The 13,647-nt window shown below is 39.7% G+C and overlaps 1 long non-coding RNA gene across 1 annotated transcript; it reads right to left on the minus strand.

Annotated features, from left to right (window-relative positions):
• Positions 1-468: 468 nt before the first annotated feature.
• On the minus strand, positions 469-1,014 carry LOC125504249. The gene is made up of 2 exons (XR_007281371.1): positions 673-1,014; positions 469-586 (listed from the first exon to the last, which is right to left on the minus strand). It is a non-coding gene; the product is annotated as an uncharacterized LOC125504249 (long non-coding RNA).
• Between the last annotated feature and the right edge of the window lie 12,633 nt (positions 1,015-13,647).

Raw genomic sequence — 13,647 nt, forward strand, 5'->3', positions numbered from 1 at the left:
CTTAAATCGTATTTTATTGACAGGAAGCAAGCAAAGATGGTTACAACTTTAATTAATTAAAAGTAGTTCTGACCAGCCACAAAAATAATAATAAAAACCGAAGGACAGATAAAAAAACTACTATTCTTACGAACCCGTTCGAAAGAAAACTTTTTATGCCAAAGGCCTCCAATTGCTGTCAGCTTGGACTCCGTCAGTAAGAGCCTTTCTAAACGCTTTCCTCCGGACCTTTAATCGGAGGTCACAGTACCTCATGCTTGAGTGCTGTGAGCCAGTTCTGGTTGATCATTGCGAGGGTACTGCCCGCAAGTTCGTCTGCCTGATACATTACAAGTATATCACAGTTTCACACCTATTAATCGGAAAGTAATACTATTTATATAACCTTCACAATTAAAAACCAATGTTCTATTCTTTTATAATAAAATTATGCTTTTTGTTCTTCAAAAGTTGGGTTACTCCTGTGGCTCCAAACCAGCCAGAACTTGTTTTTAAAAAGAAAGTTGGGGCGCAAAAGACAGTATATACCTACCTACATACATATATTGTCTCGGCACATGGTTCTGAATAGACCACACACTGTTACCTATAAGGGTTCCACTATTTATCCCAGACCACAATAGAAAAGCTAGGAACAACCATTAATACAATGTATAAATCAGTAGTACTTACCTTTGTGTGAAAAATTTCGTATAATAATGAACTAACAGCCCATTAATAAATCACATCAAACAAGACAAGTACAAAGTACAAGTTCAGAATACCAGTCACGCCAAAGTGCCGGCCACGTGCCGGGGTTCTGCCTTTTTAACCTAACTAAAATTCAATAAATTTGGTGCGAACAAATTGACAAGAAGTAAATGACATAATAGACAAATAGACAATCAAACAATTAATTTTACTTTAGACAGAGGGTCAGACGAGAATTATTGTTAATTTGTCTAATCATAGAGGTTGATTGTAATTTATCTAATCTAATCTATCTAATCTTTAAAGATTATATTTTATATTATTAAATAAAGCATGTTGGCCTCTCTGGTTCCTTTTGCTTTTGCTTTTAGAAATAAGAAATAAATGAATTTTGTTACCTGACTATAGAATGTTGTGACTTGATGTTTTAAACAGACGTAGCCATTCAAGGCTTTTTGTCTTTACTGAAAGCCTGCAAGAGCCTTGGTGGGTTAGGGGTGTGGGTTTCGGGAGTTTGTGGGATTAAGAACGAAAGTAGTAGTATGAACAAACGAAAGAAAAGAAAGGAATAAAAGTAAGAGAAAGAGACGAGAAAAGTGGTGGTTTGTTTTAAATTTGGAAGAGTTTGAGAGTTTAGGTACTTTCCAGGAGATTTGAAATGTCGGAAATCACCTGCTTAAGGCGGGTGATTCTAGGGGGGGGGGTCTGCCATTAGACTTGTCGGGGTTAAGTAGCGTGGGTTAGGGATAGTTTGGGAAAACGTGTCTTTAATTAGTGGGTTTGGGTGGTTAAGGACGCGAGTTTTGAACTTTTCGTGGAGCTTTGAGACGAACTGTTGCACGGTTTCGATTTGAAGGTTCGCGTGAATTTGTGAGTTACGGACGTACCAGGGGGGTCTTGTCATCCTGCGGAGGATTTTGTTTTGGAAGATTTGAAGTTTGCCTATGTTTTTTTTGGAGGTTTGGCTAATGATGGGGGCAGCATAGCATATTTGCGACCTGATTACTTGCTTGTAGAGCAGAGTTTTGTTTTTCAGAGTGAGCTTACTTTTTTGGTTTAAAAGAGGGTAAAGGATGCCGGCTGTTTGGCTTCCTTTGGTGATTATTTTGTTAATGTGTTCGATAAAGTTTAGTTTAGAGTTGATGATAACGCCAAGATATTTGAGAGATTTAGAAAGTGGAATTTCGATGTTGTTGAGCATTAGTTTGGGTGTGTTAGTGGGAGGTTTTTGTTTCGAAATTATCATGGCTTTGGTTTTTTCTGAATTAATTTTGATTTTCCAGGTGTCAGCCCACTCTTGAAAAATGTTTAAGTGCCGTTGGAGAGGGCCAATTACGTATTTAATATTCCGGTTGGAATAGTAAAAGCAAGTATCGTCGGCGAATAGTGCTAGGTTGGTGGGGGGATTTTTTGGAGCATCAGCGGTGTAGAGATTGTAAAGGATTGGGGCAAGAGGGGAGCCTGGGGACTCCCGCTTCAATGTCGCGGATAGAGAATTTGATTTTGTTCAGTAGAGTGAAAAACTTCCGCTTTTGGAGGTAGCTTGCCACCCACTGGACAAAGGCTAATGGAAGTTTGTGTTTCACACAGAAGGAGCATCCAAATTAGCCCCTCGTGCCATACTTTATCGAAAGCTTTTTCTATGTCCAGACAGACAACTCAAAATCTGTTCTGGCAAGCGATCGTGGCATCTTGAATTAGCCTGGCTACTTGCATTACGGAGTCATGTTTTTGCATGAATCCGCACTGCTCTCGAGGGGTTAATTGGTTTTCTGAAATTAGTTTTTGGAGGCGGTCGAGAAAGAGAATTCTGTTAGTTTCGAAATTGTGGGAAGGAAGCTGATGGGTCTCCAGTTTTGAGGAAAGGTTTTGTTTTTGGAGGGTTTGGGGATTAATACTACGGAGGCGGTTTTCCAAGGGGTTGGGAATTTCCGTAGCGAAAAGGACGCATTGATGAGGGTGAGGATGTGATTGAGGATATTTTCCGGGAGACGTTTGAGGATTTTGTTGGTTATTTGGTCGGGACCGGGACTTGTGCGAGTTTTAAGGGTGGCGATTAGGGCGTTAAGCTCGGAGAGTGTTATGGGGGGAATTGCAGGGGCGTAAGGGGGGATTTGTTTGTCTTCGATTTCGCTGAGGACGTTGTCGACCTCCTCCTCGAAATCTAGGTTGTCGTTTCGGAAATATTGGGCGAGAACTGGCGTTCTAGAGAGTCCGCAAAAGCTTCAGCTTTTTCTTCGTCCAAATAGACCACCCCTCGCTCACTATGTATAGGGGGAAAGTGCGTTTTTGTTTTCCTCGCATAGCCTTCGAAATTTTCCAGGCGCGCGGGTCGCGAGTTGTGAGGTTTTCCAAAAGTTCTGTCCACCTTTCGTTTCTTAGGTTTGAGATCTGAATTTTATTTTCCTTGCTTAGTTTGTTTGCCTGTTTGTTAAGCTCTGAGTCGGTGAATTGTTTAGCCCTTCGTTTTAGCCGGTTACGATTTTTAATAAGAGTTTTGAGCTCAGGCGGCGGAGAGAAAAGGTTGTTGTTAGAATTCGGCTTAAGGATTGTGGTTTCTGAGAGTGCTGAGGTGATGGTTTCTGTAATTTGGGCTGTTAAGTTGTTTAGATCTTGCAAATTTTGCGGAGGGTGGACAGAGATTTGAGCCTCTCCAAGGTGGTATGCTAGGCTAAGGTGTTTGTGGTCAGAACTAAGGGAATCGGAGTTTGTAACGTGGAGGATATGGTAAATGTCTTTGGAAATGGCAATGTCGAGAATGTCGGGGGTATTGTGGTCATAGTGTGTTGACTCTGAGAGAGCATGAATTTCGAATTTGAGGAGCTTGCGCCCCTCGGCGTTTGTTTTTCTGCAGCCCCAGGAAGTCTTTTTGGAGTTCAAATCACCAGCGAGTAATGTCGGAATGTTTCGATTGAGAAAGTTCGTGTAATCGACGTTTTTGGACAGCTTAAATGGGGGGGTTTGAGACGGTGGGCTTGAACCTGGGCTTCGGAAGCTTTGGCGGCGTAGGAAATACCAGGCGAAACTTTGGTCTGGAAGCTGGCTGTATTGGCTTTTTCTTGCTTTTGGGCAAGGAAGTTTGGGTTTTTGGGGCAAGAGAAGGCTTGCCGGATGGGGGCCATCGCAGTTGATACACTTAGCCGGGATGTCTCTCGGCTTTTTGCATTCTGAATAAAAGTGCTGCTGGGTACATTTGTGGCAGAAGGGTTTTGCCATGCAGTTTGCCATTCTGTGGCCGAATTTTTGGCACCTCTTGCACTGAGGAATGTGCCTGATGTTTGTTTGGGGATGCCGTTGAGGTTCGATCACAACTGGGAGACTTAGGAGGTACTTAACCTCAAAGATGCTGGTTTGCTCCCTTGGAAGGAGCATTTTTACCATGTTTGTAGTCGTTTTGCGGTTTCCCATTCGGTAAAATTGTATTTCTGAAGGGGTGAAGCCCAGTTCCTCGAGTTCTGCCTGGATTTCAGGGAGTGCCATTTGGTTGTGAAGACCTTTGACAATGGCGATCAACTTTTTATCTTATTATTTTATAAAAGGAGGGTGTGAGTGTGGAATGTAATGTGTGTGGTGTAAGTGTTGGTGATGGCTCTGTGGTCGTTTGTAGATTTGGGGTGGATTTAGATGCCCAAAGCTACTTTTTTAGGGTTGGTGAAAGTGCAATTCTTTTGCACAAGAAGAGTTCTGGCCTATGTCCATTCCGCTGTATTCCTGATGACGATAGGAATAGCGGACTTAAGGGGTTGGGGTGCCGAAGTGGTGGCAGGGCCTGGGGCCCGGGGTGCTGAAGTAGCGGCTGGCGCTGGGGCAGCCTGAGGGGCATGTGCTCGTGGAGTGCCGGGTTAGAAGTCTTTGGGATATTAAGCCTTGGCTTGGCTTTTAGGGGCGGGAAGTCGTCGACTTCCATCTTTTCGGCTGGGTGGCTGCTGGGGGCTTTTGGGAGGATTTGCTTGTGCGCCTCAGCAACGGCTGAGAGGAGTAACGAGATCTTGTGGTCTTGCTCGGCAAGTTTTTGGGCAAGCAATTGGTTTTGCTTCTTTAAGGTGGTGACACTCTCCTGAAATTTGGAGTTTGCCAAACGAAGCGACTGAAGATCGGCGGCCTTGGTTTTGGCTTTGAAGGAAAGCAGGGTGCTGGGTTTTTGGGCAGGGCGTCTTGCAGGCTTACCTTGATCAGATTTTGAATGGTTCGAGTCGTCGCTTTCGGACCCTGAAGGGCTCCGCTCGCGAGAGCTCATTTTTTGACGTTGGGTAGTAGCGCTGGAGGAAGGAGTTTCTGGAATTTCAAGCGCTGGCAATATCGCACACGAACACTCAGGAACCCTATCCTGAACGGCACTGCACTGAAGGGGCTTTCCGGAGCCCGAAAGGGGGCCTGCACGTGCCTCTGAGGGAGACACGAGCTCGAATTTCTTTTTAGTTTAAACCTGTGCGTATACACGTGATTCTGGGGGAGGGCAAAACACACACTAGTGAGACTTCAACCTCGAGGTTGGACCGCGAGTGTGGAACACTTTGTTCAAAATAAGGAAAACAACCAAACAGTGGAAAGTTGGAATGGCTATAGAATGTTGGAAGCAGGATTCATCCTTATACAATGCTGACAGGCCGGCAATTAAAAAATAAATTACTAAAAATTTTAAATTATTATAGAAACATTTAAAGTTAGATAAAAATTATCTTCAAATAAAGCGCGACGTCATTTAGTGAACATAAGGACGTCTGAAATAAAGATTATTTTGAAATGAAAACCACCCTCGGCGGTCCATTGGACCCCCGTATATACCTGACTAATAGACGTCCAAGTATTGACGTCTTTTAGACGTCTTTTCTAAGTCAATTGACGTACTGACCAAAAATGACTTAATATGGACGTCTCGCAGACGTCTAGATGGTCAGTTGTGCTACCTGGGACGTGGCCAGACATGCATAGAACTGGAGCGGGTAAATCACCAGATGAAGACCTTGGGAAGAGAAGAGAAGTGTTGGAAGACCCCCGCAAAGATGGTACGACGAGCTAAAGAAGGTGGCAGGCTTCAATTGGTATCGAGTTGCACAAAACTGGGCGACAGGTCAAATTTGAAAGAGGCCCTATACCCAAAGGGGTAGAAAACGGCTAAAAATAGGAAATAGGAAAAATGGAAATAGTACCATCGGGTCCTTAAAGTTTGTGTATTCCTGTCCTTTTGCCCTTTTGCTTTTATAACATTTTCAGGTGTTTTCACTTAGTACAAAGTTAGGTGGCAGTTTTCGTACACCCTGTATGGTTAGAGGGCTAAATGTATTTTACGTAGTTTGGGCACGACCCGTTATGACACCAAACCAAAGTTGAGGTTTCTAAACCAACTGCAAGATTCCAACTTCTAATGCATGGTCTACGTAATTCACCCTGTACATATTTTTTCTCAAGGAGATTAAAGCGACATGCCTGTGAGCTCAAAACTCACAGTCGCATCGTATAAATGACTGCAAGTCCACAGGGGACTAAACGAAAGACGTCTTCACAATTTTCAGATTTGTATCTGGATTTTAGCTGACTTAGATACTATACTGACCTTTTTTGGAAACTTGAAGAGTCGACACCAACAGGATGGGACTGCTCCAGCCCAGACTGGCCAACCAGACGCACGCAATCATCTTGGAGGCGTGATTACTGGTTTGCCAGCGTCGGGACTTCAGAGGACGGCAGATTGCAAAGTAGCGTTCCAGAGAAATGGCCACCAGCGTCCAGACGGCCACGGACACCGACACAGCTGAAATTTCGGGACAGGTTCATACGGGCACACGACTCATAAAAGAGATAAAAGGGCGCTGCCTATTCACCAGACAAATGAATTGCGACTTCCAGCTACGTAAAGTGGAGCGCTTTGCGACGCACCGGGTTATTAAATCCGCAATTTGTCGACCTGAAAGCAATCTGAAACGGCTGCCAGGTCTCATTTAATATCCCGGCTCCGGCCCCAACTCAACCTGTTTGAGGTATGCCAGAGATTAAGGGAATTTGGTTCGGGATATTTCGAACTAGATTATTAGTGCCTAATGTTTTTGGAAGGAGAAGTGCGAATTACCACAGAATTTCCAATGATCGGATTAAAAGAGTTGGAAATAAAGTTACTAAATTTACATGAATGTACAGGGTGTAATTTCATAAGATAACACCCTCCTTAGGTCATTCATTACAAAAAATGTAAAAAGTGGTTAACAGTTAATAGTAAAGTTACATTTCTTCTTCCTGACGTTTCGTCCACAACTGCGGTGGACATTTTCAAAGGCGATGAGGCAGTGGGCGAAGTGATCTCCCGTGCTTTCCGACTCAGTCTTAGTCGGTAAGTCGGCTCAGACTCACCTTTTTTGCCAACTAAACGACTTAAAACATATCACTGTTTTATAAAAATATTACCAATATCCCTAAATCTGAGAATTGTAAGCATTTTTACTATTACCGAGTATGAAAAAACTAGTGAATGTCTTCGTGCATTTTTTTCTTATTAAAAGAAAGCACAAATAATAAAAAAGAAGATTGCACGAAGACATACAACACACGTTTTGATTTAAATCATATTTTCAGATCGGAAGAATGACTCAAATGTAAGGATTGCATCCTTCCCATTATAAAAGGGTACATGATTGAAGAGCCCAAGGGCGGATCCAGGGGGGGGGGTCATGGGGGTCTTTGTGCTGGATTTTGAACGACTAATGCAAATTTTTTAAATTTTATGGACAACAAAATACTGAATTTCTACTACTTGACCCCCCCTGGATCCGCCCGTAAAAGAGCCAATATGATTTTCCAGCACGTACATAGTTTTACCGTTGGATTCTAAGCCACCAACATGATTTAAAAAGTATTTTATGTTAGGATGAGGCAACCTTTTCAATAGGCAAAGTATTCAGAAGTCATAATAGTTATTTTTGGAGCATCGAGAATCCGCGAGTTGTTCGAAGGGCAAACTTCCAACATAGATTCTCATTCTCTGTATCGCCAGGTGTTACATAGGGGATATCTTGAGAGGATCATAATTATTTAAATTGTCTACAGCATGATCAGCAAGAATTGCTAGAGGAAACTCCTATAAGCACTCGGTTAGAAATGTTCTTCCAGCTGATGATGGGGCGCCATCCCACTATGTCCAACCTGTGAGAAATTGGATAAACCAACATTTTCCAAGCAGGTGGATAGGTCGAGGTGGCCCAGTAAACTCGCCAGCTCGATCACCTGATCTAAATCCTTTGAATTATTACCTGTAGGGTAATATGTCCAATATTATTTATGCCAGAGAAGTAGATAGCCCAGAAGAGCTTCTAAGGCGGATTTGCGCGGCCGTAAATCAAATAAAACAAACCCCTTTTTAAATTCTCCGTGCCACCCAACATATTCGGAAGGTCCAGAGTGGTCATTCAAGAAAATTGAAATTTGTTTGAACATTTACTCCGGTAAATTAGTGTTGATAATAATATTTATTTAAAATATAAAATGTTTATGGATAGCAGTGATATTTTTGAAGTCATTTAGTTGGAAAATGGTCCGTCTGAGCGAAGTACATTAAGAGTACCTTTTCTTCGTAAAATGCTTTAGATTTTCAGAATTGGTAGAAAAAAGATTGATTTATAATCTCAAAAAAAGTTAGAGATTTTTTGTATTTCTGCATGATTTCTTGTATGATTTGGCTTGTTGATTTTTGCTTTCTTGTATGATTTGGGGGCATACGTCTATGATGAAATTATGTTTAAATTTCAGATCTAGATTCAGCATATCAAAATTACTAACGTTCCTAAAATTTACGTTTTGAAGCTCAACCGGTTAGAAATAATTTGCAAAAAACCCTACTACTGGGCCTCTCTTCAAGAAGGCGTAGCTCCGTTAGAGAGCATTTTTCCATACATGTTCATTTGAAAAATTAATATTGTTTTTGAGAGCAGATTTAACTGTTTCAGTTTGGCCACCTAATTCCGGGACACCCTATATATGCAGATAAGCAAAAGCTAAGTTTTTTGAAAACCCATTAAATATGCATAAACAATGGCAAACCATGACCCGGCTTGAATCTGGATCTACCATTTGAGTCCACTTTATTCAACATGACAAGCTTAGCAAGTTAAAATTTTCAGGATAGTCGTGCAAAACGCCAATAGAAAAAATAAAATCAATCTTAGCAAAATTATGTTACGTATTTAGAAGCGCTCAATGCTGCGAGCGAAGAATCATTGGTTAATTATGCTCTTACACAAAATATTAAGCTCAAAGGCTACAAAATTCATGCAAATTCGTTAAAGTCGGAAACCGTCGAATGCACTGAATTGTTTTGTTTCCGGCAATCATCCAAACGAGTTTGAAGCAAAACCCCGTGTGAACCTGGCACTGCGTACAAAATCTTTAGCAATGCGAAAACTAAAATCTAACTGACATTTCGAGCAATGAGTCATCCAAGGGGCGTTCAGGCAAACAGTGAGTTTTTTTTAGAAAAGGTGCGTAAATATGCAGTTTATTGGAGACACTGGACAAAATATGTCGGCAAGCGCGGTCCTATGTGTCGGGTGAATCACGTTCTTTGGGGGAAAATATAGAATAATCGAGGCCCCTAGAGTAAACTGTATGATTAATCCGGAATGCACTTGCATTGTCTAATCAAGTGAGGAGGTGACAAGCATAACCCTACAAGTCCGTCAAATACAGATTTTCACAAATGCCAAAAAATAATTTTCACATTCTCCTTGTTTTTTATTTAGTTATTTATACGTCGACTGAAATACAAATCTGGCGGAATTTATTGACATCGTATAGTTATGGCATTAATATAAATCGCATTAAAAGTTTGGATATGTGGGGTTTTGGTTAGACAAGTAACTATGTGAAATTTAATAATCAAGTTCAGTTCTGTTTAATAATGTTTGGTTTATTTATATTTCCCATAGTAAGTACTTAGAACATGCAAAAATGAGAAGTTATGGTTGACAAAAAATAGACAAAATTAGTTCTGTATAAGGGGTGGAAAATGTGTAGAAGATGTCACCATGGTCACCTCCTAAGCAGCAACATTCATCCTTCTCACCCTCTTCTTCTTCCTCTGGAACAATGGGAATATTTTCGCCAATTGCAATTTTTGTCGGCCATAAGAAGCTTTCATTTTCGTTCCAGTTTGAGCCATACCATAATAGTTCATCTACGTATTTTTCCTGAGCAGCACTAATTGGATGAATGAGAGGAATTTCGTCAAGAAGAATCTTAAAATAGTTTTCCCAATTCCAACCTCTCTTGAGCAGGTGATGTTTTGTAAGATTTGGCTTAAAACGAAAAAAATTGGCTGGCTCCACAGAAACGATAGCAGGACCTTTTTTGAGCTGGAAGTAGTGTCAAGCAATGGGTCACGTTACATGCATTTTAAACCCTATTGGGTGCAAAGGACTAGTGAAAGTTTGCGCACATCAGACTATGAATTTGTGTGGCTTTGCTTCGAACACGAATTTTTCTCATGAAATTTTACAGACTTTGTGAAATGTTGATGATGAAAACTTGAAAGCTTTATACAAGGCAAATAATCGATAAGCCTATCAGTCGTTGACTCGTATTTGGAAATTTTGTTTGGCACCGCCTCAAGTGTAGTGCGATCGTTTTGAGGATTAATGAACAGCAAATGGAGGATGGGGCGCCAACATTTCAGAAAGCTGTTAAGGATTTTTTCTAATCTATAAACTAAATTGAACTCTCGTTTCATAAATCAGCTAGAAGTTTTCAATGATAAACGCTTTTCATATCAAAATTTTCAGTCTAAATTTTCTAAAACTACACTTTCGATAATCGTGTAAGGTAGTTTGTTTCAATTATTGCTGTTGGGCTGCTGTGAATTACACTCTCAATGAAACGGTTCTTGATTTCTTAGTAAATATTACTCACATCTTCAATTCTTAACTTTTTCCGCTCACCTTGTCAACTTTAAATGGTCAGGTTTTTCACAGTAGACTGTTTAATATGTAAAATAGAGATGTTCTGTATTTTGCTAACTTACATTTTTTTCCGGCTCAAACTGGCAACTTTTTAAAACTAAATTTTAAATATAAATAAATTAAAAATAAAAACTATTTACTTGTAATATTTTATTTTATAGCTTTGAACCGTTCACGTTTCAGAATATTTTTTGTTTCTTCATTCATCTCATTCGCTTTCTTAGAAACTTAGATAGTGCGTTTAAGTGCGGTGTCGGCTTTTTAACGGTTAATCGGCAGAAAAGAGAGGATGGGGCAATTATTTAGTTTCCGCTGAGTTTAGGCTGTCGAAAAACAACTGAAGTTTCATGCACTGTTTACATTTCTTATTCTTAATGGTGTGGGGCAGATTTTCTGCAGTACTAATCACATTTTCTTCTTTTTTCTAGCTAGCACAATGCAGATTTCGGTAAGTTCGACGTTACTTTGCCCCTGGTTGCCATGTAGTTGTTAAACTTTTAGTCTCATATTGTTGACTGTATTTTATGATTTTGCTGTATATTTTTATTCGGCAAGGAACGACGAGGGAGATTCTGCATTCTGGCTAGGGTTTTTTCACTTTCAAATTTTAGTTTAGATTTTGTACGTTAACGATTGAGGTTTTCTGCACGAGACTTTTCTATTTTAAGTAACTATAACTTTTTGTCGCCTTAGGTAATTTTTGTTATTTTTTACTGGCTTTCCTCTGTGAATTACACCCTAATTTAGACAGTTTTTGAGTGAATAATTCGGCTTGACTTTTTAAAATCAAACTAATTTTCACTCAGTTTCTCTGTTAATTACCCTCTAAAGTAAACAGATTTTGTATTTTTAATATGGACCGTTCGATTTTTTGTATAAAGTAATGTAATTAATATACATATGAAGTAAGTATGTTCTGCTGTGCACTACACTACAATTTATGTCATTTATTGGTGTTTTTCTTGGAAACGAGCTGGTTTGAACGCTTTTGGATTTTTATGAAAAATATTTACTTTTACTATATATTTCCCTTTGATTAACACTTTTTTTTAGTGATGAGTCTTTCAAAAATGTCATTTTTAACATTTTTTTTAAGGCTCGATCGTTCACGATCTTCCATAAGAAATATCAATTCCATCTTTTGCGTTTTGAATGGATTACAGCAGTGATTTTAAATAGTAACTAACAAAATTTTTTACTGGCCAAAATCACTTGCTTGTGGCCATATGTTCCATAAGGATTTAGCAGACATTCTATGTAGATATTTGGGTTTTTTTAGATTAGTTTTGGGTTAGTATTGGTTAGTTTTAGTTACTTTTTGTTATTGTTGGTTTCCCGTTAATATATTTTCAATCATTTAAATCATAATATTTGAGTTTGATACTGTTTCCACCGAAGCACGGGAGAATAGTGAACTTTCCAATGTCGAGAGGTCGCTGAAAATAACATTTTCAGAAGAAATGTCACTAAGCAAAAGTGTGAGTAAAGGAATAGTCTACAAAGGAAGTCACATTTTATTATCGAAATCCAGAGGGACCAAAACCAGACAATTACTTGTTCTTTGTGAAAATTAAACACGAAATTAAACAGTTTTTACACGTATTCTCAATAAGAACAGTTCGAGTTATAAGTCGTTTTTGCTGACTCCCTCAATATTAACTGGTCAAATTTTCCCCCGTTGACTGTTTTAATATGCGAAATAGGCGTGTTCTGCTGTGAACACACCTTCGATTAACTTCGACGCAAAATATCAATTTTTAGTGTTTTTCTGCTGCGAATTGAACTGAACAGCGAGTTTTGTGACAAAATTAGTGACAAGAACGCTGAGTTCATGTCGCTAGCAGTTTCAAAGAAGCAGGGTGTTTTGCAGAGACCTGCACTTTTAGAACAGCTCTCTAAGTGTTTACCTGTAATTTTTTACAAGTTGTTTCGGGAAAAATTTCCAAAGCACTTTTTTCGCAGTGTCCATAAATGTAAGTTTCATTTACGGTAAGCAAATACTTCCCGAGTTATTAAGAAAACATATATCCTTTTATATGGGGCACTCTGCACATTTTCGCATTTCAACTTGCGCTTCCTCAGAATTGTGCGATTGGACAAAACAATGTCGGATGGTTTTTTCCTCAATTCCCTTAGGTGGCCAAAACTGGCTGTTTCAATTTGATCGCCACCCTGTAAAAGGCGTAAATAGGCAATATTTATAATTATAAAATACACATTGGTCGCCTCATAATTAGCCTTATAATTTTACATGATCTGCCGGCAACTAATAAGTAGAGGATTGGACTCAGCTTCACCACCATTACTTGATTCAATTTGCTTCACCACCAAAGTTTCGACGTTGATTGAAGAAGCAATACAAATTTGGAAAACGCTATCGGAAATTCAGCCTGTATAACCCGAATCTAATAATTGTCAGTTGAAATTCGAAGCGGTAACGCAAAATAACAGGCATTCAAACATTTATCAGGGAATTTCGTTCAGATAGAGAATTCGAGGCACGTCGGTGCTTTGGTTCGGAATTCGATGAGCCATTTTGAGCCTAAAAAGCATGTTCTTTGATCCAGAACGTTAGAGCAGCTTTCAACAATGCCTGCGGCACTGGAAGTGATAGAATAGTAGTTTTCGATACAAGGGCGAAAAATGTTGTTTTTCGAACGACGACGGCGTTTGACACCCGAGACGAAGTCGAGGGTGTCAATCCGTCAGGAGAAAGGAGAAAGGAGAAAAAAGTTTTTTATTCGAATGAATCAAAAAGTGCCATTTTGCGAACAGAAGCGATGATCAAAAAGAAGCACTTTTCTTTAGCGTTCATTTGTTTTACTTTTACGCACGGACTTTGCCGCACAGTGTGCGACAAAGTAGTCACATTTACTTTGTCGCACACTGTGCGGCACTTTGAACTTGCCACTGTCATTATATATTTTTTAGTATTTTTATTTAAAAATAACCGAAATGCGTTTTTAAGGAATTACGTAGGTTTATCAACAACTATTGATCCTATTTTCAAGTTTAC

This window comes from Dendroctonus ponderosae, unplaced genomic scaffold (genome assembly GCF_020466585.1).
Source record: "Dendroctonus ponderosae isolate FM_Combo_2020 unplaced genomic scaffold, Dpon_F_20191213v2 Dpon_F_20191213_1, whole genome shotgun sequence".
In the NCBI taxonomy this organism is placed as follows: domain Eukaryota; kingdom Metazoa; phylum Arthropoda; class Insecta; order Coleoptera; family Curculionidae; genus Dendroctonus; species Dendroctonus ponderosae.